Here is a 23,988-nt window from a genome sequence, read left to right as displayed (position 1 = left end):
TAATTGCTACTTTATGAAACTGAATGATCAATGTTATTGTATTAATTCACTTAAAAAAAGAAATTAAATAATAGCTTTTTAAAGAGGGATTGAAGTCATATGTAAATACTGCATTTTGGTCCAATTATTCTGGAAATAGCATTTTTATAAACCATAATTATTAACATTTTCATGGTCTATGGTTTTTAATCACCAGACCTTTGCATAGTATAGGGAATCATAAGAACAGAACATAAGCACTGCAAAATCCTAACAATACCCCATATCTTGCCCAAAGCAACTCAAAGTATATGGGTAGTTATTTCAGCTACAACTATAAAATAGGACACACCACATAGAAGTCTCATCTATAAAGTATAAGAGAATAAACTGCCAAATTACAAGACTTATGAAATGCTAAGGCACACAAAAAGGACAAAGAGTGTTAAATAAGACATATCTTTTGTAGACCATAAGCTATTTGAAACGAGAATATCTCTTTTTCTATCCTATAGGTGGCACTCAGGAAGCGTATGATAAACACATTTATAGTAAATAATTTTTAAGTGCCCCTGGATCTGAAATAATTTCCCAATGATGTTTGCCTCTCACAGTTTGGGACAGTGTACGCCCAGTAAATTTGGGTGATGAAAACGATAGTCTGTATAGCAAAGGCAAATAGTAAGACCCAAACAGGAAGAAATTAATATTCACTGAATGTTTTCTTGGTGCTGAAGACTAGGCTAAGAAATTTACTCAGATTATTTTATTGATCAATCATTAAGTCTACACAAGCCCTTGATATTAAAAGGTCATAAAAACTTAAATCAATGGGGGCACTTAGGTGGCTCAGACTCTTGATTTCAGCTTAAGTCATGATCTCATGGTCATGAGATCAAGCCCTGCATAGGGCTCTGTGCTGGGCGTGGAGCCTGCTTAACAGTCTCTCCCTCCCTCTCTCTCTCTCTCTCTCTCTCTCTCTCTCTCCTCCTCCTCCTCCTCCTCCTCTCCCTCTTCCTCTCCCCCTACTTGTGTGCATATGCATGCACTTACTCTTTCCCCCCAAAAATCTTTTTGAAAAATTAAAAAAAACTTAAATAGATGGAAATCAGTTTAGTTGTTTGGTAAATGACTCAGGCTACATCTAAATGCATTGAGGGCAACAATTACTTTTTATCATAATATCTACAATTCTATAGCTAATATTCATACATCTGACATTTCATTTTAAATTTTTTTTTTCAACGTTTATTTATTTTTGGGACAGAGAGAGACAGAGCATGAACGGGGGAGGGGCAGAGAGAAAGGGAGACACAGAATCGGAAACAGGCTCCAGGCTCTGAGCCATCAGCCCAGAGCCCGACGTGGGGCTCGAACTCACGGACCGCGAGATCGTGACCTGGCTGAAGTCGGACGCTTAACCGACTGCGCCACCTAGGCGCCCCCTGACATTTCATTTTAAAGCCAGTAAAATTTGTTAAATGATCAAGTCTTAATTGACCACAGTGATCCCACATGTTGATGTTGCCTTAATTCACTGAGATTTTTTTTAAGCTAGGTATACATTTGTGAATAAATGGATAAATTCATGGATTACCAGCTCATTTTGGGTTGATAAATTATATTTATGAACTGGAAAATCCCACATGAGTTTCATTCTCAAGCAGGGTCTCTCCACAACAGCAACAATGATGTGTTACTAGTGAGTCCAAATTTCTATCCTCTTTACAACTTGTAATTCCTGAGACAGAGAATGACAATCTTTTCCCAATATCTGTGTCAATTCTAAAGGAGAACATTAGGAGAAAAGCTGCTAGAAATTTCAGTCCTGAATAGGTCATACTGGCCTTTAAATGGATTTTATAAGCAGTTGCTTATCTCAACATTAGGACTAATAAGGTATATATTCTTATAGATGTGCATACTCTTTATAGATGCACCTGTCTTGTAGATAAATCAAGGGTAAAGAACATTTCCTAAAGTCAGTAAGAGATATGGCAGGGATCATTTTTTATCTTTCAAATGTAGCATCATACAGTCTAACTATTTATCAGCAGTTTGCTCTTTCAGAATCACTTTATTGCATTTATTTAAAATATTATAAATCATAGAAATGAATGGGAGGAAATGAGCTGAAAAGAAGACATAAGTTGAATATCTTTCTCCCAAAGTAGCAAGAGCACTTCTGCTATGGTATGTCTAATTGTTGAAAAATACATTATCTCTTTGTTTCATGTATATACTTAAGTGATTTTAGTCAGTGCACTAGGTGGCCCTCAATAGAGCACACCCTATGGAAAGAAAACACATTTTCTTTAGACATAAGATACAATTCCTTGGAGATCCTGTTAATCATTTTTCCTTTCTAATTGAAAAGTCACCACAGAAATTAGAGTACGAATTTCATTATTCTAGAAAGAACCTTAAAAGTTGACATGTCTTTGAACAATTGTCTCAGAAATCCTTTTTTAAGTACATTTTCATTTTCTGGCATGGCTTGAATCGAATTCTAAACTTTCTGCTGCTTGTCCTCTAAGCCCCTCTGGTGAATTTAAATAGGCTTCCCTATATATTTAGTACATTCAAGAATTCTTTGTCGCAGTGCCTACTCTGCTTTATTATTAGAAGGCTGTCTCGGAAGTCCAGCAGCCAGTTTGTTTTCTGCCATTAATAAAGAGTCTACTTTTTTCCCTCACTTCTTTGAAGAAGTTGAAAGGACTCCATGTTGTGGGGGGGGGGGGGGAGCAGGAAGAGAGACAGAAGTGAAGTGAACCGACTGTAGTGTAATCCTCCAACAAAAAATGTTGTCTCATGTAGAAACCTCCCCAAGGTTTACAAATGCATAGGCCGGGTTTCTAGTGTGATATATAACAGAGTAATAACTTAGCCACAGCTGGGTTGCCCTCTCCTCACTAAGAAGACGAAGTCTACTAGGAGAAAGACATTACAGTTTTGGATCCTACAGAACCAAGTACTCCCACCGTCTAGTGTTTCAACACGATCCAACTCTCTTACTGAAGATGTTTGGAAACTGGAAAGAGAATCACAATGTAAGTCTACAATTTCTCAACATTCACTTATATGTATAGGAAAATAAATAGAAGGGTTTCAAGAAAGACCTACCAATTTGGATGTACAAAACATTGGTGTTGACTCATGGCCTAGGGAAAGCTAATTCAATGGCAAGGAAAGATGATTCCACAGAATAGTCACTTGGTGCTCACAAATCATCAGACACCTACCAACAGAGAGGGAGAAACTTCTTAGAAAAAAGGAATGGTTAAATCCACCTGCATAAAAGAAGCCAAAATACCTTAAAAGACTAAGATGCAAAGTGGAAGTCACTATTCTTATTTCATTAACCTAACTGATATGCAGTCCATGATTATTCATACACTTTTTTAGGAATCAACTATTAAGGTAACAAACTTAAAATCACACTACTTATATGAACAATGAAAGATTTATGTCACCATATGAGAATTTTTCACTTTTAAATTCCCCATAAAACATGCATGAAATTAGCTGACTGATTATAAAAACAAAACTATTTAATCTTACATTCCCTTAATATCATTACCTTCAAGTTTCACCTGCTTTTAAACTTCCACAAGTAAAACATTACATACAAGTTAACAGTTCCGGATAGTAAGGCACTTCATCCGGTAAAGCTACATTTAACATAAGAGAGATTTGGGGAAAAGGCAATGAAAGTTGAAGCTAGCTCACTGAAAAACTGCTGTGGATGATTTTATGACAATATGTCAATTTTTACATTGATTTTATTGAGACTTTTTACAAATGAAGATACATACATATATAATAAATATATGCATATGTGCTTCAGTGTGTATTTGACCACAAATCATCAGAAAACTAAGTATGGAGATGACAGATAATAATAGCACCTAAGTTTCTGCACACTAAACATGTATTTGCATAGCTACACGAAAAAGTCTATTTTTCAGATGCTTACAAATGCCCAGGATTTTTTTAAAACTTCTCTATATTAGAAACTTCATTTTCCTTTTCCAAATACAGTTACTAAGAGATCAGTGGAATTTGAGTACCGAGTTAAATGTCTAGTAAGAAATTAAACAAAAGAATCCAAGTAATCAAAATGATGCCTGTGCTTGCTGCCTACGGAAATGTAGGCAGCACTGCATGTGTAAATGGCAAGAAAACTTGGGCGTTAGCTAACCCTTTACGTACTGTTTTCTCAAAACCTATCCAAATATGACAGCTTGTAAAACCATTTACATATTTATCAGGTGAATTCGCCCAAACTTAGGCATGCCCATTTGGAAGAGAATGGAAGGCAGTATACACCTTTTCTGATTTCATTAGTAATTAACTTATACTATAATTCCCCTGTGATACTTATACCTCTTCTAGAGATTATTAATGTAGCCTAAAGCTTAAATGACTTAAGAATATCTCTATATACCTCTTCTTTAGCTTCTGGAACACTAAAGTGTTAAGGACTTTCATACGAAGAAAAATATTGATCCCATGAACCCTGCAATGAAATATAATCATATTTAGATTTGGCAAAATTCCAGAAGTGGCTGCCTTGATGGATCCTAAAAGACCTAAAGAAAAATGCCATTTTGGAAAATTGACATTTTCCTTACAGAGATTAAAAGTTAAATGCATGAGTATCACAATATTAACAGAGCAATACAAAAGAGACAGAAAAAAACTAATACTTCATTGGTCTTTGATAGATTTTAAACTGATAAGTTTAAAGTGAGTGATGATTTTTAAAAAAGGAACTTGAAGTTCATAGTAAATTAACAAGCAATCTGAGAAAAGAATAAGAATCAAGCGAAGGTTAGTATATTTATGTAAAACAGTGATTTGCTATTTCAAAATTAAAATGTGAAAATAAGCTGGTGTCAGAGAGGAGGTGATTCCTCATTTCCACCGCATTGAGCAAGCTCACATCGGCAGCAGACAGCTCTTAATATATGCGTCTGGCTCAGGCTGGTCTCCCAACCAGGAAGCCATCGAATTGTTAATATCACTGCTTTTTTTTTTTTTTTTTTTTTTTTGTATGCAACACACATAATTTTCTCGTTCTTTGTTGCAGACCTCTCCTTTTATTTTAAGCTTAGTATGATCTGATTTTCCAAATCATATTTTATACCCCCCAAACAATATTATTCTGTGACAGCTTAGGTAGAAATGCAGAAAAAGTGGCATTCATCTATCCATATACAGCATAAAGTAGTTTTATATAAACAAAGTCACCCACTTATATCTCTACTCACCTTTATGGAGTAAGAGAAAAGCTTTATCAATGATGTTCTCAGAAAAGATAGTTTATATGCAAGAAGGTTACATTGAGAGGGTTCAACGAATGCACGATGATTAGTAAAAAAGCAAGATAAACATCACTGCACGCTAAATTCAGCTCTGGTATTTTTCTTCTATGAAACAGAAGTTAATATATAGTGCAGTTCATAGATATAATAACATAGAAAATATTGCATTTGAAATAGCTTATATCTGATATCACTATAGCCAATAAACAATCATCCCTTATATTATTTTAGAAGTAAATTTATGAAACACCTTTTACGTGTTATTTATGATTGTGTTGAATCAGGTGTCTGCAAACATATACCTGTATGTGACATTGTTTTATATATGAGGTCATTCCTGATCGGATATATAAACATTGCTATTAAATATAATCAAGTCTCTATGCACTTGTAGATACATACACATAGAGTTCTTTGAATTGAGAAACTTGTGCTTTTAAAGCTGTCTAATTATAATGAAAACGTGGTTAAAACAAGTAAAAGATCAATACTACCAAAAATCTTCACTGTTTATATTACCTCCTTTCAGATGGAGTTTTAAAACCTATGTTTATACACACACATATACACACTTAAAATTTCAGAGATTCTAGATAAATGAAATAGGTGATATAAATAAGGAATCTGAATAGGTACAGTGTGGACACATGCTTAAACATATTCTATGTGGCTTGTATAGATGAAGAATATGTTTATAATATTGTAGTATCAATTTTTCAGGAAATACAAGTCATGGGTGATTAGGATCCTGGGATATTTCAAACATGAGTAATTGTAACAAATCCAATGAAAAGGTGAACAAAGACTCCATACAGTGTTCTAAAGTACATTCATACATTTATTTTAACAATGCAGAAGATACATATAATTTATAGCACCCATGTAAAGCATTAGAGTTAAGAGAATGAAATCATTTCGGTTCTTCTATTATGGAAAGTCTGTCATCTCCATTTTGAATCTTAGTATCTGCAATATTATTGTAAAATCTGTAAAGGGGTTTAATATACTGATTCCACTTACAAGAAATAAATATGTGATGTGGTAATGGCTAATAATGTTCAAATATGACATGGTAGTTATAGTTGGAATAGTTTATAAAACTGAAATTCTTAAAAAACGAAAACTATGCAGTTCAGATTCAGTTGACACATGAATAGAGCAGTCTGACTTCATAGGTGGTGTTTACTGATTTATCTCACATAGGTTCATGATATATATACAAAGTAAAATGTAAAGACGAAAAGGTACCATATTTTTGCTAATTACTGATGACTCTTAACAACCAGAGTATGCCTTATTAAAATATGGCATATAAAGTATTTCGTCTGGTTAAAAGACTAAGGAAAACTCTGGGAGTAAATACCAAGTATAAAATAGCATTCTCCTTAAATCAGTAGTAAAAACTAATAGGGTCAGTAAAGAAGATTGTAAATGATTTATTTCTAGGCCTCAAGCATGATTATAGCTATACATTACATATTCTGAGCCATAATTACATGGAGACATATAGGACTTATGTAAGTAGCTAATGTATATATTTCTATGCATATGAAAGAAGTTTTAAATATAAACCACTCTCTTCCTTATTAACTAAGGAGGTATTCTCTTAGACTCTCTCAAAATACATTAAAAGAAGCATTTTAAAAACACCTGTATTTTAACTTTGCTTCTCACATAGTTATCTTCTATTGCTTTCATATGGTCTTTATAATATAATACAAATGCTATTCAGTGCAACTCTATAATCACTTTTGAGTACAGTTTCTGAAAATAGTATATTTGGGGGTGGGTCATGATGAAAACATTGCTGATTATAAAGAAAAGCATTGTTCTTTTCTCCTAGGCAGAATCTATGTATGTTCTTTTGTTCTGGTGGTAACTGCAGACAATCAATAAGGTCCAAAGCTGCTGGTTCCCCTCCGCCTAGGTCCCAAGAGCCTGACTTGTGATGTTACTAAAATACCTCACAAGTTAGGGTCTCAGGGACTAGGAAAAGTCTGGTTTGATGCGGTAGAATTCTTCTTCCAGTAATAAGGCTAGTTTAGAAATTACAGTTGGGTTCAGTTAAACTTTTTTCCTCTAAATACTAATTAAAATACATACGTAGAAATATATAGGATATATAAAAGTTAGGATTAGCTGAATATTCACGACGACCATTTATAGACTAATTCCAGACCTTAAAATAATGAAGAATATGAGAAACAATGCAGACAATGAACAGTTAAGAGTCATTCCATCAGATCCAAAGAAAGAGACTAAAAATGGGTTAAAATCTGTTTCTAGCAGATTTGTACAGAAACACCATAGCCTCTATTACATTAAAGAAGGATTATATGCCAGTTAATGGGACCCTAATTGAAATTCTGCTTCCCATTACACTTCTTTACAGTACAACTGTTAAGGTGGGCCAAGGACATATAACACTTTAAATCTGATTTAAATATATACTGTTGCAGCTAAGAATAAAACGAAAACTTTTTTTGCATGTCATAACTTAATACCTCTGAAGCTTGATTTTTCTCTTTGAATCTCCAAACTATTCAGACAGCAAATATTTCCATGCATACTCTGTAGCTATTTGAGCAATGCCACTTAATAAACATGTAACTTAAAATGCTGGCAACATGAGAAGAAAAAAAAAAGATTCTATTTCTTAAATAATTGCATATAAAGCTCAATACTTTTGAAAATACACAATCCCAATCCTGCATATTCACTGAATTTCCTCCGATCTTTTAGCCTTGTTTGTGGTTCAAGAACAGAATTGGTACTTTAGGAATGATCCAAGGTTTAGTAGCATAAAACGCAGTGTATAACAATCGGACCAGCCATAACATAAAAGTCCTGGCCACAGAAGTGGAATCTGGTTCTTCTGAAGTGGTTGATCTTAAAAGGGAAAAGAGGAGGAAAAAAAATGGAAAGAATTAGAATGTTTTCCTGTAGAACAGGTGAATCATCCATTTCCAAGTAAGCTGCAAGGAAAGCTGAACAAAATATTTGCTAACTGGCCCCCCTCCTCCACCCTAGTACCACACCCCTTTCCAAACCACCACCCCCCACCCCCTGTCCAGATCTTTACTTTGCCTTGCAAGACTTTAAATATTCTGCTCCATGATGTAATGCATCATTATATAAGATCTCTTTCTGTTTATCATTTGATTTTCCATACTGAATCCGTTATGGCTTAAAATAGTAAATAGTTAAAAAATAAAATAAAAAAGCAGCACTCACAAAAAGCAAAAAATAAAACAGTCCTTAGATATAAGTCCATGCTTTTCCTTAAAACTGAATATGGCTTTACAATTTTTGACCATAGCATTCAACCAATTATTAGAATGAAAAATCTCACCCCTCCATAAATATGACATTAACATAATTATACCACCCCCATCACGGAGACCCATCCTCCTTAGGGAATACATCTGATGCTCCAAAGATGGAAATCAGTCAGATTTTAGTTGCTCTCCAACGTACCTTTGCTTCTCACTGACTGACTGGCTTTTACCCTCCACGCACTCACACGCCACCCCCTCCCCTCGGCTAGACACGGATGCCCGAGCGAGCACGCGCGCGCACAGGCATACAGACACCCAGCGAGAGGCGAGGCAAAGCATCTGATGCTGACTCAGAGCGCTTCTGTGTGCAGGGGGTGGCGGCGGCTGGTATTTTCACTGCGCTCATCATTAACATTAACTCACAGTCTAGCATCCACCCTCTCCCAGACCTGCGGGACTGCAGCATTTGCATGACGCTGTCACTCTAGCCTTTGCAGGTCAGATGATAGGGGGGGAAATAAAGAAAAGAAAGAAAGAAAAGGAGTGAAAAGAAAAAGCCCCAAGACTCTCATAAAGAAATGCCTTCATTTCTTCCAGGGGCTCCTTATGTTTCTACCTTTCTACTTCCTCTGTGGCTATGTCTCAGTTGTTGGACATCTTTCCGGAAGAAAATGTCCTGTGCTTCAATGAGCCAGTAGTCAGTTGGTCCTCCCCTCCCCTCACACTCGGATCCCCACCCCTTCTCCCCTCTAATCAATAAGACAGATCTCCAAATGCAGTTGTGGACACAGGCTCCGACACAGTCTCATCCTGGATCCACTACCTCAGAAAACAGGCAGCCAGGCTCACACGTGATAGAGAGATAACGCCAGCAATTCTTGAACAGTCCTAGACTTCATTCCATGTCTTCTTTTTCGGCGCCCCCCCCCCCCCCCACCGGCTGAAGAAAGAGCAAAAGGAGTCTTCCCACTTCTATATGAAGCCCCCAAAAAGCCCAAGGGACACATGAGTGAGACCCATCTGCATAGATCAATCATTTCTATTTAATAATGAACAAAACTACAATTTTAATAAAAATAATTGCTTAATATTTTTATTAGCTGTGCTCTCAGTTCGCAGGAATTATAAGATCTGCCAGGATCTGAGTCATCAATATGATTTAAACTGTGTTGAAATCCTAATTTGCTGCAATAAAACCAACCAACGGGATATTGGTATATTTTTTATTTTTATTTGATTTAAGAACTTATAAAAATAATAACAAATAGCTGTGTGGTGGTGAATGTGTAAAAGTTTTTAGGATTAAAAAACGCTTGCAGGCTGTAACTATTAGAGATTGAATATATGCTTACATAAAATATGGATTTGTGTACATATATGAAAACCGTCTACTATATACGTTGTTACAAAAGGGTCTAAAATATTTGGCTGAACACAGCTCTATTTATGCTACAGTGTTTCACAACATGAAAGACGGTATGTAAGTATTTATCCAGTTCCTTTGTTCTTCGGCGGTTCTTTTTAATGACAAAATGTGGTAAACTGCCTACCTTTCCTTTCTACATGCGCACTATTTCTGAATTACTTGCCAGACAGAACTAGCCATCGATGACTCTGCAGCATACAAGAATTACATACAAAGGAAAGTACGGCCATTCGCAAGCCAACGGTAATGCTGTCTGGTGCTGTAGAAATTTCAGTTTACTCACACAGACAGATCCCAGCATGCACTGCAGCACTGCAGGACCAACTAAGGTAGCAGTTTGGCAACAGATCTGTGGCAACAAGCGCGAAGCACAACCATTTGCAGAGGTTCCAAAGAAAACATCACACAACCCATAAAGAGAAAGAAGCCTCTGAAGCAGGAGATGTGTGTCTGAAATCAGCTTCGACAGGCTCCTGATTTGAAAGAAAAAAGAAAAGAAAAGAAAAAAAGAAAAACTTAAGTGCAAAAACAAAACAAAACAAAGAAAACAAAAAAACACAAATGAAAGAAGGGGGCACCCAAAGAAAACATGGAATTAAGTACACACTCTCATGAGAGAGAGAAAGGCAGGAAGGAAAAGCATAAGAAAAGGAGAAAGAAAAGGAAATGGAGAAATAGGAAGAGGGAGGGGAATGATGAAGGAGGGGAAGAAAGGAACAGGAAGTAAAGAGCAAAGAATCACCGAGCACTGAAGCAACAAATAACATATGAAATTAGATTTCAGAAACTCAAGATTCAGGAATTGTGTTCAAGTTCAGAATTTAATGGAAAACTGTAACAGAAATTAATGCGTGTACAGCAGAGCTTAAAATACTTATTGTCAGTAACAGAGATGCCTGCTGACTTCTTCCTTCCTGTTCTACCTGTATTAAACTGGTCATCTCTTAAGGTCTGTTTGCTCAAACCCATCTTTTTTTCTTTTTTTCTTTTTTTCAAGCTCTCCAGCATCTTTGTCCTTTATGCTATTTTTTTTTCTAGACTGTGCCCACAATACTCTGGATAAATTAATGCCATGACCTCGCTATGACTATCAGACGTAAAATGTCGACTATTTTAATAATTGAACATGCGCTTACAGCAAACTGCCTACTGATATCTTAGCTCCGTGCACTGTCTGCAAGAGCACCTCATTCCCAGCTCTGTGAATCAGAAACAACAGATGCAAATACAACTTTTTCCCCCCAAAATCTATGTCATCTCTTTCTCTTACATTCATAGACAGACACGCACAACACTCAACTTTACAGAAGGCATAAAAGCACTTACTAAGGAGGTTAGAAAATCAAGAGGAATAAAGGTTTGATGAAAAATAATGATTATGACTGAATGGCCATGCATTTAAAATATTTATATCCAAACAGGAGTTAGCCAGTTTCAAGTGTCCAGGCTTCTGTCAAGACCACCATTAGGGCCAATGGGAATGCAGACTTGATTAAATCAATATTTGTTTGAAAGAAGATGTTGTAATCAATCAGTTCAATTGCTGCTGTCATAGATATGGGTTTAAGGTCTCTTCTGATTCTAATTTCTCATCACCAGTACTAAAACATCCCTAAATGAGGCTTTGACTATGGCTAAACTATTTACAAGGTAAAAATTTTACTATTTTATACTTCATTTAAGCAATGCAATGCAAGTATGGTCTTGCTAGATTAATTATTTTTACATGTTATTTGAGTTTTGCTCTGCTTCTTAAAAAAATAAACAAGATAGATCTGGATGTATATCAAATGAAATATTCAGTTAGAGGAAGCAATAACTACTGTGAAATACTTTAATATAACCTGTCCTCCACCTTACTGACAAGGCAGGGATATTTTATTTCTTACAGAGGCCATTTGAAATCAGGGTTATTATGGGAATCATATTTAAAAATATTGGTGGGGCTTGGGGTAAGAGATGAAAAACAAAGATCTGACTCAAACTCTGATTCAAAAGTCTGCATGGATATGCAGAATATATTGCTTTTTGCTAGTTGTATAATATTTTCATTGTTTTACTTAACCTATACTCTTCTAAAAAGGTCCGACCTTTTTAGAAGAGTGTAGCTGTTTTTAAAAATGTGAACGTAAGGGAAGGGAAACAAAAATAATATAAAAACAGGGAGGGGGACAAAACATAAGAGATTCTTAAATATGGAGAACAAACAGAGGGTTACTGGAGGGGTTGTGGGAGGGGGATGGGCTAAATGGGGAGAGGGCATTAAAGAATCTACTCCTGAAATCATTGTTGCACTATATGCTAACTAATTTGGATGTAAATAAAAAAATAAATAAATAAAAAAAATGTGGCTATTTAAAAAAAATTTTAACGTTTGTTTATTTTTGAGAGAGGGGGGAGAGAGAGAGAGAGAGAGAGAGAGAGAGAGAGAGAGAGAGAGAGAGAGAATGAGTGGGGAAGGGGAAGAGAGAGAGAGGGAGACAGAATCTGGAGCAGGCTCCAGGTTCTGAGTTGTCAGCACAGAGCTCAATGAGGGGTACGAACCACAAGATCATAACCTGAGTGGAACTCAGATGCTTAAACGACTGAGCCACTCAGGCGCACCCACATGTACCTATTAAATTAAAATTAAGTAAAAGTAAAATTTCAGTTGCCTTAACCATATTTCAATGTATAATAACACACATGGCCGGTGGTTACCATCTGGGACAATGCAGCTATAGAATATTTCCACCCCTGCAGAAAGTTTTATTGGATGGGCTGACTTAAACTGTCTTTGTGAAAAGTTTATACATAACTGATCATTGGGTCCCAATACTTTCTTTCGAGTCTATTTTTTTTTTATTTTTTAACGTTTATTCATTTTTTGAAAGGGGGAGAGTATAGGCAGGGGAGGGGCAGAGAAAGAGGGAGACAAAGGATTCCAAGTGGGCTCTGAGCTGACAGCAGAAAGCTCAATGCAGGGCTTGAACCCACGAACCACGAGATCATGACCTGAGCCAAAGGCAGATGCTTAACCGACTGAGCCATCCAGGAACCCCCTTTCCAGTCTATTTTTGGAGAATGAATCTATACTGATCTACTTAAGCATCTAAATTTCTTCTAACTGAAGAACATCTAGTGCTTTTGTTTACTAATAGTTTTGAAATATGCAAGATTAATTGCGGGGAGGGGTTTTCTTGCAAATGACTCTAAGGTAGTTGGTAACAAAACCATTAGAAGACACACACAAAACACTCAAGCTGAAGCCTCTGAATAAATCTGACAGATGCTGATTTGTCTAACCTTTCCCGATATGAGAGCCATGCTCTTTCTTTGTGTCAAACAACATATCTTACATATTTCTGTTTTCAATAAAGAAGGGATATAATAGTAGTGAGTAACAAAAATCCAGAGAAAAAGTAATTTTTAAAAATCCTAATCATATAAGGAAGGAATAGCAGTTAAGAGCAGCAACAACTATGGTTAGAGTTTATATTTTTTTAAGAGAAAACAAATAGTAATTAAAGTGTAGGGGAGACAGGAATCAGATGCCAATACACAATGTTGATCTGGTTGGGAATTTTCTACTGAATAAAACACTGACAAAAACAAACAAACACAAAACTGGCGTGTGTGCGTGCGTGTGTGCGGACCTAGTTTAGGTAATTTTGAGTTACCAATCAGATTCTAGAACTAATTATCCAAAACAAAATGAAAATATAGTAAAATACAAATGTATATGAATTACTACTCTAAAAATGTTATGGTGAGGGATATAGCTAGTTTTTAACCAGGAAAAAAAAATCTGACCTACATTTTCCTTTCAAAGTTTAGTATTTGGACTACTAGAGGATGATTCAGTGCTTAACTCAGACACTTTTGACTGGGATGCAAAAGGTTTATTTGTCAACCTGGAATTATTTTTTTTAACTCTCTTTTGATAAGCACAGAGCATTACAACTGACATGGAAAAATAATCACACAGATTTCCTTTCAGGGGTGATCCTTTAGTTGCTGGTACATGAAATCTAATGTTCATTCTTCTAGTGAAGAAATGTGGGGCGCCTGGGTGGCGCAGTCGGTTAAGCGTCCGACTTCAGCCAGGTCACGATCTCGCGGTCCGTGAGTTCGAGCCCCACGTCGGGCTCTGGGCTGATGGCTCAGAGCCTGGAGCCTGTTTCCGATTCTGTGTCTCCCTCTCTCTCTGCCCCTCCCCCGTTCATGCTCTGTCTCTCTCTGTCCCAAAAAAATAAATAAACGTTAAAAAAAAAAAAAAAAAAAAAAAGAAATGTATGATAGTAACTCTCTGTGGTAATCTCTCTCCCTCTCTCTTTCTTTCCCTCTTCCTTTCCCTGCCTCTGCTTCCCTCAAGTGAGCAACCCCTTGCGGATCCAGCCTGTCATCAATATCCACAAGGGGACCTCATTCAAAGCCACACCAGTGAGACGAGACTTGAGGAAAGCTTGTCTGAGACCAGGTAATTAGAGCAAGAACATGAACTTGAGGGAGGTCTTGAAGGGAAAGTGGCAGTAATAGCCACTGTTGTACAGCCACACACAGGAAGGACCAAATAGAAATAGGTCTTGAGGATGCTGGTGGAGTATCCGTCTTTCATGAAAAAGGCAGAAAAAAAAGAAAAACGGGTAAGACAATGAGAGGCAATTTGGATACAATGAAAAAATGATGCCATATCAAATTATATGTAAATCTGGAAGAGTATTTTTCAAGAGTTAGCAGGATACATACCAATAATAAAACAAAGTTTCTGCTGTGTTGATGTGCTTCCTAGCAGGTGAAAGAGACCAGAATTAATCCTGGCGTTTTAAGATGGGACATGAGTAGAAAGGATTTAAATGGTATCAAATGACTTCAGAATTACTGTCCTCTTTAGAGCTTGAACATTATGGCAAAGAAGCAATAATAGTTTATGTTTAAGCTAACGTTACTCTAAAAAAAGTACTGTTTTCCTTATGTTCTACACACAACACTTTGAAACAGAGTTGGGAAATGGGAAGGGAACTGATCTATGAGTCAGAAAACTGGGTCTAGTGCCAACTCAGTAAATAATAAAGTTTATGGTCGCAGATAAGTCACTTAACTCTCAGAACCCTAGTTCCTGTATCTTTAAAATTAGGAGGGATACTAGGTTAATCATCAAGGCCTAATTCAGCTCTAAAATATTGTGCAATGGAAGGGGAGTAAAATCGGAAACACATGTCAGTCATTACTACTTACTATTTAGATATTTGCATACATAATTATCTGATTTGATTTTCATAGTACTGTTTATAGCATCTATTTCTAGAAAGATCAATGACACATCTTCTTTATGTCCCAGTGATATCTCACCTAACAACTAAGTCTCAAAAATGTATTATTTCAGGGGCACTTGGGTGGCTCAGTCGGTTAAGCACGCAAGCCTTGACTTCGACTCAGGTCAGATATGACGGTTGGACTCAAGCCCCACATTAGGCTCTGCACTGACAGAGTGGAGCCTGCTTGGGATTCTCTCTCCCCCTCTCTCTCCCTGTCTCAAATAAATAAATAAATAAATAAATAAATAAATAAATTAATTAATTAATTTAAAAAATGTATCATTTCATATTAGCTGCATAATATGCTAATGTTAAAATGTTGCATTAGATATTTTATGTGGTTTACCCTATTTAAATTTAAATTTTCATTTATTTGAAAAAATATACAAAATATTCTCATTTTAGAACTAGGGAGGTAGCAATTTTCTAAGATTTAGAAAAATGTGTACATACTGTTATGGTACATGCACTAGGGAGAAGAAGTCATAGTTTCCTTGGATAACTCATTTTTAAAAATTAACCTATATGGATAAAAAATGTTTTTGATTAATGGATCAAATAGACATATTTCAGCTTTAATAATGCATTCAACATGTTAGGCTAAAACACGTCAGTTTATAAAACTTCCTTCAGTAGATTTTAGAAGTTTTAAGTAAAAAAATCAGGGGCACCTGAGTGGCTCAGTTTGCTAAGCGTCTGACTTCAGCTCAGGTCATAATCTTGTGGTTTGTGGGTTTGAGCCCTGTGTCAGGCTCTGTGCTGACAGCTCAGAGCCTGGAGCTTGCTTCAGAATCTGTGTCTTCCTCTCTGCCCCTGCTCTGCTCATGCTCTCTCTCTCTCTCAAAAATAAATAAAAATTCTTTTAAAAAATCATAAAATCAGGTGAATCGTAGGTTTAAAACTCTGTCAACTATCAAAAACTTTTAAGACATCTTTTTGTCTTTTCAAAGTGCACACTGTGAATGCTGCTTAATTTGGGTGGAATAAACTTATTAATGGATAATTATTATTCTGATTGCTCATAATTATTCATATTCTATATTTTTTAGAGTTTCCCTCAATATGAAAAAAATATGCTGATTTCATATGGTTTGTTTCATCATAAAGAAAAAGTCTTTATCTATTGATCATAATAGGTAAAATAGAGCAATAATGATTAAAAATGTATTTTGTTTATACTTTTATTTCTTTTCTTAATTTTTTTCTATTAAAATAATGTATATTTTTGAAACCCATTATCATTTAATCATACATATTCTTTTCAAGACTGAATTTTCACATTGTTATTTATATGCTCAATGACAAAAATTGTTTCTGGATTAATATATTTTTAGAAGTATAGGGGCGCCTGGGTGGCGCAGTCGGTTAAGCGTCCGACTTCAGCCAGGTCATGATCTCGCGGTCCGTGAGTTCGAGCCCCGCGTCAGGCTCTGGGCTGATGGCTCAGAGCCTGGAGCCTGTTTCCGATTCTGTGTCTCCCTCTCTCTCTGCCCCTCCCCCGTTCATGCTCTGTCTCTCTCTGTCGCAAAAATAAATAAACGTTGAAAAAAAAATTAAAAAAAAAAAGAAGTATAAATACTGTGAGACAAATTTAACTTTTCAAAACCTATTCTTTCATGAAGAATGCCACTATGCTATACTCTCAAATGTTATTACATAGGTTTTCCACAGAAGTTGAAGAAGGTTCCACTACCTGAGAGCAGAGGAAAATGCTTCTAGGCATGATGAACCCCATTTAAATATTTCTGAACAGTGAAGGTTCAAGTGTATCCTGCATTCCCATGCTTTGTTCCCATTCTTTCCAATCAATTGTATTGATTTGTTAAGGGTTAGAGGGTACACTTTCATTGATCAAGGAAATAGCCTGACACAGCAAAACCGTCTGACAAGTCAAGGCAGATCAATCCCACCTTTGCTTCTTTTTGGATACTTTATGGTTATTCATTCTGCATCACCCAAATTCTATAAGATATATCTTAGCCTAAGAAAGGAAATGGAGAAACTTAACAGAAGACCATGGGGGAGGGGAAGGAAAAAAAAAGTTAGAGAGGGAGGGAGCCAAACCATAGGAGACACTTAAAAACTGAGAACTATCTGAGGGTTGATGGATGGGTTGAGGGAAGGAGGGGAGGGTGGGTGATGGGCATTGAGGAGAGCACCTGTTGGGATGAGCACTGGGTGTTGTACGAAACCATTTTGACAATAAATTTCATATTAAAAAAAAAGAAAGGAAATGGAGAAAGAATCACCTATTTTCTTGGGTAAAAAATAATACATTTCTGGATATTCCCCACACTGAATTGCTTTTGAACTTGGTGGGCATTATATCACCTGATCAAGTGCTTGGCTTCATCTTCTAGTTCATGCGAAAATTCTGTCCCTTTTCAGGATTTTACAAAGTATTAGGGAAAATTTTTTTCTTAAAAATGTTGAATTCATTTAGAAAACCAGTGTCTGTTTGAAAACATATCATTGTAGCCTTCTTTTCCAGAGCCATCTACCCATTCATTTTTTTACTGCCTTGGTGCAACCGGCTGAGCTGCAAATAGTCCACTGGTCCTGACAGCTTCTTTGTCACTTCAAGAAACTGGAAGACCCACTTTAAGTTGCCTTGGAAAATCAGTTAAAAAAAAAAAAAACGCCTTTATACAGGGGCGCCTGGGTGGCTCAGTCGGGTAAGCATCAGACTCTTTATTTCAGCTCACATAATGATCTCCCAGTTCATGGGATCAAGCCCCGCTTTGGGCTCTGGGCTGACAGTGCAGAGCCTGCTTGGGATTCTCTCTCTGCCCCTACCCCACTATCGCTCCCTCTCTCAAAATAAATAAGCAAACTTAAAAACAAACCTTCAAACAGTGTTATATTGGCATATTAATACACTTAGGAGGGTATTTTGTAAGACACTGTACTCTAAACCTCCAGGAGTTACTAGTACTTTGATTTTCACTGTCCTGAAAAGTTACATGCTATTTAATATCCTTCCTACCCTGTAAATTCTACTTTGGTAACAAAGTAAATATTTACAAAAATTCAAAACCCTCCTAGCCCAAATGGCCCACAGGCCTGTCAACTTTTTTGCAGTCATGCTTGATTATATTTCTTTATTTAGCAATTTAATTAATTTATTTTCTCTTATGTGCCACAAGCCATAACTCATTAAGGAAAAGGGTTAGAGTTTATGTTTAGATACTTTGCCATTATAGAACTTTGAATTTAGGAGAAACATATTTCCATTCCTGTGCTGGAAAAAGACATGTTTTAAAGTACACATTAAACAAAAAAGAACAGCTTTTCCATTACTAACTGCAGTAGGACAGAAAACTTACTGGTTCTCTTAAATACTACTAAACCTTTAAAACATTTGCTAGATGACAGCATTATAGAAAAAAATAGTTTCTTTAGCAAAGAATTAAAGCTGAATATGCAACATTTCTTAGGAGCATTGAATAAGTCTATTTGTCCAGCTTACTTTGCAAAGATTGCGTAGAAAACAGCACCATAAACACTTTCAGTCCCCACACAAGGGCTAAACAAAGAGTCCTCTTTCTAGCCATCTAATCGGGTAATTTATTTTTTCAACCATCACATAAATCGAAACACAGCTGTAACCAATGACTTGCAGATCCATTTCCCAGCCAGCTGGAATCAGTTCTGCTGAAACAGCAAGATTTTTACATTGTTCACTTCTGTACATCTGGAGAAATCATTGAGGTTCAAAGGTGACCAGAAAAGCTCTTTAAATAAATTCAACCGACAGTGAAGATTTGCCTAAGGATCTACAGACTCCAGATTCACTTTTACAAAACGTTCATTTCATGAAATTAATTCTTATAAAGGCTATTTGCATCCTCATCTGTATAGACTTTATGAGTTGCTAATTGAATTACGCACTTAAATGCCTGTTTCTTTCAAACAACTTGCTTAGGGTGCTTCCAAACTTTTCATAAGAGTTGTAGCTATTTAAAGATGGTTACATTAAAACATTATGTTACATGCAGAAACATGGACTACACAGACCTGGAACAAAAGTAGATACCAGAAATGTACCTACTCATATCTCAAGTTTAATCTTGTTTAGCTAATATAATCCTCTATTTAGATAAAAATAAAGGAGAAACACTATCCGAAAGAAAGCAGAGCAGGAACACCCCCATCAAGCCAGGCAGGAAAATCCCTAAGGAGCCAGAGTCCTGGGAGAGACAAACCTCGATTAGGAATGTTCCACATGAGGTATTCCAGGGAGGTGATTCTGGCATAGAAAAGAAACCCAAGAGTAGCAGATACTTGTGCTCCGCCCTGGAAGCGTATATGCGCACCCAGGGCAGAAGCTGACATTCCCAAAACAAAAACTGACGCAGCCAACACTTGATGTAAAGAGCCTTCTGCAAAAGTTGGATAAACTAAGAGCAAATAAAAATCCAGAAGAATAAATGTAGCTTGGCATTTAAATTGCACACAATATATCGATTCAAATGCATCATTTTCTTCACTAAAGCCATCACAAAGATAATTCATCTTGGGAAAATGAATGTATAGGTCTGCCAAACTTCTCAGTAGTTTTTCTTGTGTTAAAAAAAAAAAAAAAAAAAAAAAACGTACACAAACTAAGCACCAATACATTTTGTTCTTCCTTCTCTGGTTAAGTCTATATACAAGTAAACAAGTTATTTTCCTTAGCCGTCTTATGCAAATGTGTGGCTATTTCAATTACAGTGGAGGAAGAGTCAGTAACTTCCTTATGAATTATATCTCTAAAAAAATAAATATAAGTGAAAAAACAAATAGTACTAAAGTATACTTTTAGTTTTTACTGAATGACAGATGGTGTTCTCATAGTAAGGAGCAATTCCCCATTAGATGTTGAATTCACATAAAGGTGTATATAAGTTCATTCACTTGGTGAACATATGCCTGATTTTTATGTGTCACTGTGCACAAAGGCTATAGAAAAATAGTCTGGAACAGTTAGAAATGTGATTTAATAAATAATAAAATATTCAGTGTCATGAGGATTACATTTATGATTTTAAGAATTTCGGAATCAGAGAAAATCGAATCTAACCAAAAGGCAGGAGATCTGCCCTCTTGTCCTCTACTGGTTATTGACTGGCCGTGGCACCTCGAGGAAGGCATGTAACTGTATAGATCCCTGCAAAATAAGAATCTAATGTCCCTTTCAGCTCAAATGCCCACATTCTTATAGGTAATTTTTGAAATCCCAATATATGTCTGTTTCTCCTATTGCTCCTGAAATGTAAAATCCTAGATTTTCTTTTTTAATTTCATCACTTTGGGGATGAACACTATTAAAAAACAACAACAACAATTATCTGTCCCTTTTTAGATATCAACCACTAAATCTAGAAATAACCAGAATCGACTACATCATATTCTTGATGAGTAGAGGGAAAGTTAACTTTATGGGAAAAAATTATTTAATGGACATAGCTTAATTTTATGAATACATCATTAAAAATTAAGCAACCAGTTAAATTTCTCATTGTTTTAAAATAGGTCTAAAATTAGGCAACTCCCACACTCTGTTCCCTACTGCACTATTAAAGCAGGCTTCATAAGGAAATTCACATGACTGAAGTTTCCAGTGCTATTTATAAACATTTTAGTTATTTAAATTCATATGTTTCCCAGAATCCTGTGATCTGTGATGTCTATACATTGATTCAAATGTGCAGTGTTTCTAAAACATCTGTAACATATGACATATTTACCACATATATATTCACATTTATACAAGTGAACATTATATTTGTAAACAAAAAATATCCAAAAATATTCATAAGCCGTGAGAGAAAATCACCTGTACCAATAGCGTGAAAAGTTCTCATGTTCCACAGACACTTGTTCATAACAAGACAAAAAAAATAGACTTCCCACAATAATTTCAACTGGATAATAAGAGGAGGGGTAAGTTCTTATTAGAAAGTAATTTGTCTTAGGTGTTTCCTAACTGATGATAGCTTGTAATATGCCCAGCTTACAACTAAATTTAATAAAAAATGAATTAGTCATGAGGATTCCCTTTAAGAATTTCAGGGTAATAGAAATAGTTCCTTACTTAGATCTACCTACTACTATCAAACTGTGATTTTTTACCCATTTTCTTGTCTCACAATTTTTCAACATTTTAGTTATAAAATACATATTTGTAAGTGATTCAGGAAAACTTGATAAAAAAATGCCCTATCTGTGTCATTATGAATTGTTAAGCTCCAAAAATGTTGTCATCCCTCGTTCGTCATCAAGAACTAAGAATGGGTTTTTCAATGAATTTTGAGCTGGTTAGACTATAAAGGTCTAAAATAGGCAAAAATTCAATGCCCATTTGTGAATTTTGCTTTTATTATGCTAAAGGATTATTTTGTCCATTGATATTAGCCTGACTCTTTTTAAGTACTAGCCAGACATGATATTCATCAATATTCCAAATCCTTTGTTAAGCATATTACATACAATCTTGTGTGATAATAATAGTTTTAATTTCTTTGGACTAGCTGTTTAGACAGTCACGATATACATTTTAAAAGTATGTCTTTAAATATAATTACCATTAAAATAGCCAGAAGAATTATAGTTGTAATTTAATAAAGGCTTTTAAAATCCTAATAATTGATTTTTTAATCATCTAGGCAGCATTTATTTATATTAGTTATTTGCTTATATGTATATTTCATTTGCAATGGTACCCAAGTTTCATCCAGTCTCTATGGGGAGATGGTAGAATTTTACATATTTAAAAGTGGTTTGAAATGTGGTAAGGTGGAAAGTTATAAGAACACACATTCAGGGAAGGGTGAGAAATCCAGTTTTGTCACATAAAGATGAGCGTAAGGAGAATGCAGGGATATGAGGCAGGAGACGCGCCATGGGAAACAGAGAAAGAGCTCATAAGACCAGATGATTTTCGACACATGTTCTAGAGCCTTCTTGACTCAAATAATACTTCCAAGTTATGATTATACAGGAACTAATTTGTCTCTTTTCTATATAAAAAATATGTAGTATTTAAACAATTTCTTCTCTATGTCTGATGAAAGAAAACTGGATGTTACATTCACTTGCAAAATATGATGGATTTATCTTTAAATTTTAAGCTCACCACTGCATATAATCAGGAATAAAGATTTTTGAAAGTCTACTCTGACATTGGAATTTTAAATTTTGATGGGTTTTCTCTGTCAGAATCTGGCCGGTCCAGTCATTTCTCTACCCAGCTTTGGATATTGGTAATATTCCCTTCATATGAAATATTGAGAAAGTAATCAAGATATTTGACAACCGTAAGATTATGATCAAACATTTTGATTCTTTGACAGGATTATCAGATCTATGGACCCCTTGTCAGAAAGTTGAATATCATGAACCATTTTCGAATGTTTATACAAAAGGGTTTATCCAAAATCTGGAGGTCAGGAAGGAATAGACTGTTAATTCAGGTATAAATTCTTTGGGAAAGAAAAAGACTACAAGTATATATAATGTATGTATGTGTGTGTGTGTGTGTGTGTGTGTGTGTGTATATATGTTTTTTATAAAATATGTATGTATATATTTATATATATTGTATATTTATTTATTTATTGTATATATTTATATGCACATATATGCATATATATGCATATATATGCAATTATATATTATCATATTATATATATTATTATATATGATATATAATTATATATATAATTGTGTATATACATATATATATATAATTTTTTAGTTTAATCCTTTCAGTCACTCAGAAAGTAACTTCCTGTTAAAATGGCTCCTAGATTTATAAAGATATGGAGAAATCAAAAACCTACAAGGTGAAGCTTGATTTGGAAGCTTGATTGATATCACCTATCAATGGGTGAAGTTACATACCAGGCTACTACTACATAAAATTATTTTAATTAGAGTAAAACTAGGAACTATCAAAATATGCTGACATTCATGTTAGGGCCAGGTTTCATTTTTTTCTTCTTTCCCCCAATATCACCACCCTTAATCAGTTTTAAAGACCCAAAATTTCTTCCTTTCCAAAGAAAGGATTGTAAAATATTATGTTTGAAATCTTGAGTCTATTTTCTTTCAAGTGGATCTACAAGTCTTCCAAATACACCATGTTAGTCAATACATTTATTTTTCCATTTCTTTAAAAATTTCCCCAAATGTTATAGGCACCACCATAAGCGAGCCAGGGGCAGAGCTTTTGACCTACATAAAGGCTATATCCATGAATTAGCCTAGACAGAAGGCACATTACACCAATATTACTATAACTATAAGCTTTATATCTGTGCAATAAATTAAAATAAAGTTAGGGGAAAGAAGGGATTTGGGGTCAAGTATCTCAATACTTTTTGCCTTTTTTAGGAACCAAACTCACATAAATGAAAATTTGATACATAAAAAATTCACAAAATCACATTCAATTGGACACCTCAAATAGTACACATCTTTCAAGAAGAGTTACGTGAGGCTATTTCTAAGCTTTCAGTCACACACGAATTTAATTTGACATGTATTTTGTGAACATCCACTGTGTACAAGTGACTGCGTCGCTAACAGAATTAACAAAATGAGGGGAGAAATGGTATCTGTCCTTGAACACCTTAATAAGTAGGGGAGGTGTCAGACACAAACAAGATTATAGTGCATGAAAATGTGAAGCATGCTAT

At 35.4% G+C, this 23,988-nt stretch overlaps 1 long non-coding RNA gene across 2 annotated transcripts in view; it reads right to left on the bottom strand.

The window, feature by feature from the left end:
* Positions 1–23,988, bottom strand: part of LOC147577543 (uncharacterized) — a 544,234-nt gene that overhangs the window by 50,504 nt on the left and 469,742 nt on the right. For both annotated transcript variants that reach the window (XR_015240381.1, XR_015240382.1), the window contains exon 9: positions 3,103–8,195. This is a non-coding gene — a long non-coding RNA (uncharacterized LOC147577543). The remainder of the gene's footprint in view (positions 1–3,102; positions 8,196–23,988) is intronic.

This window comes from Puma concolor, chromosome C2, assembly GCF_028749965.1.
Source record: "Puma concolor isolate L17-30 chromosome C2, mPumCon1.1.hap2, whole genome shotgun sequence".
Lineage (NCBI taxonomy): Eukaryota > Metazoa > Chordata > Mammalia > Carnivora > Felidae > Puma > Puma concolor.
The sequence above is the reverse complement of the archived record's forward strand: the minus strand, read 5'-3'. Positions and strand labels throughout refer to the sequence as shown.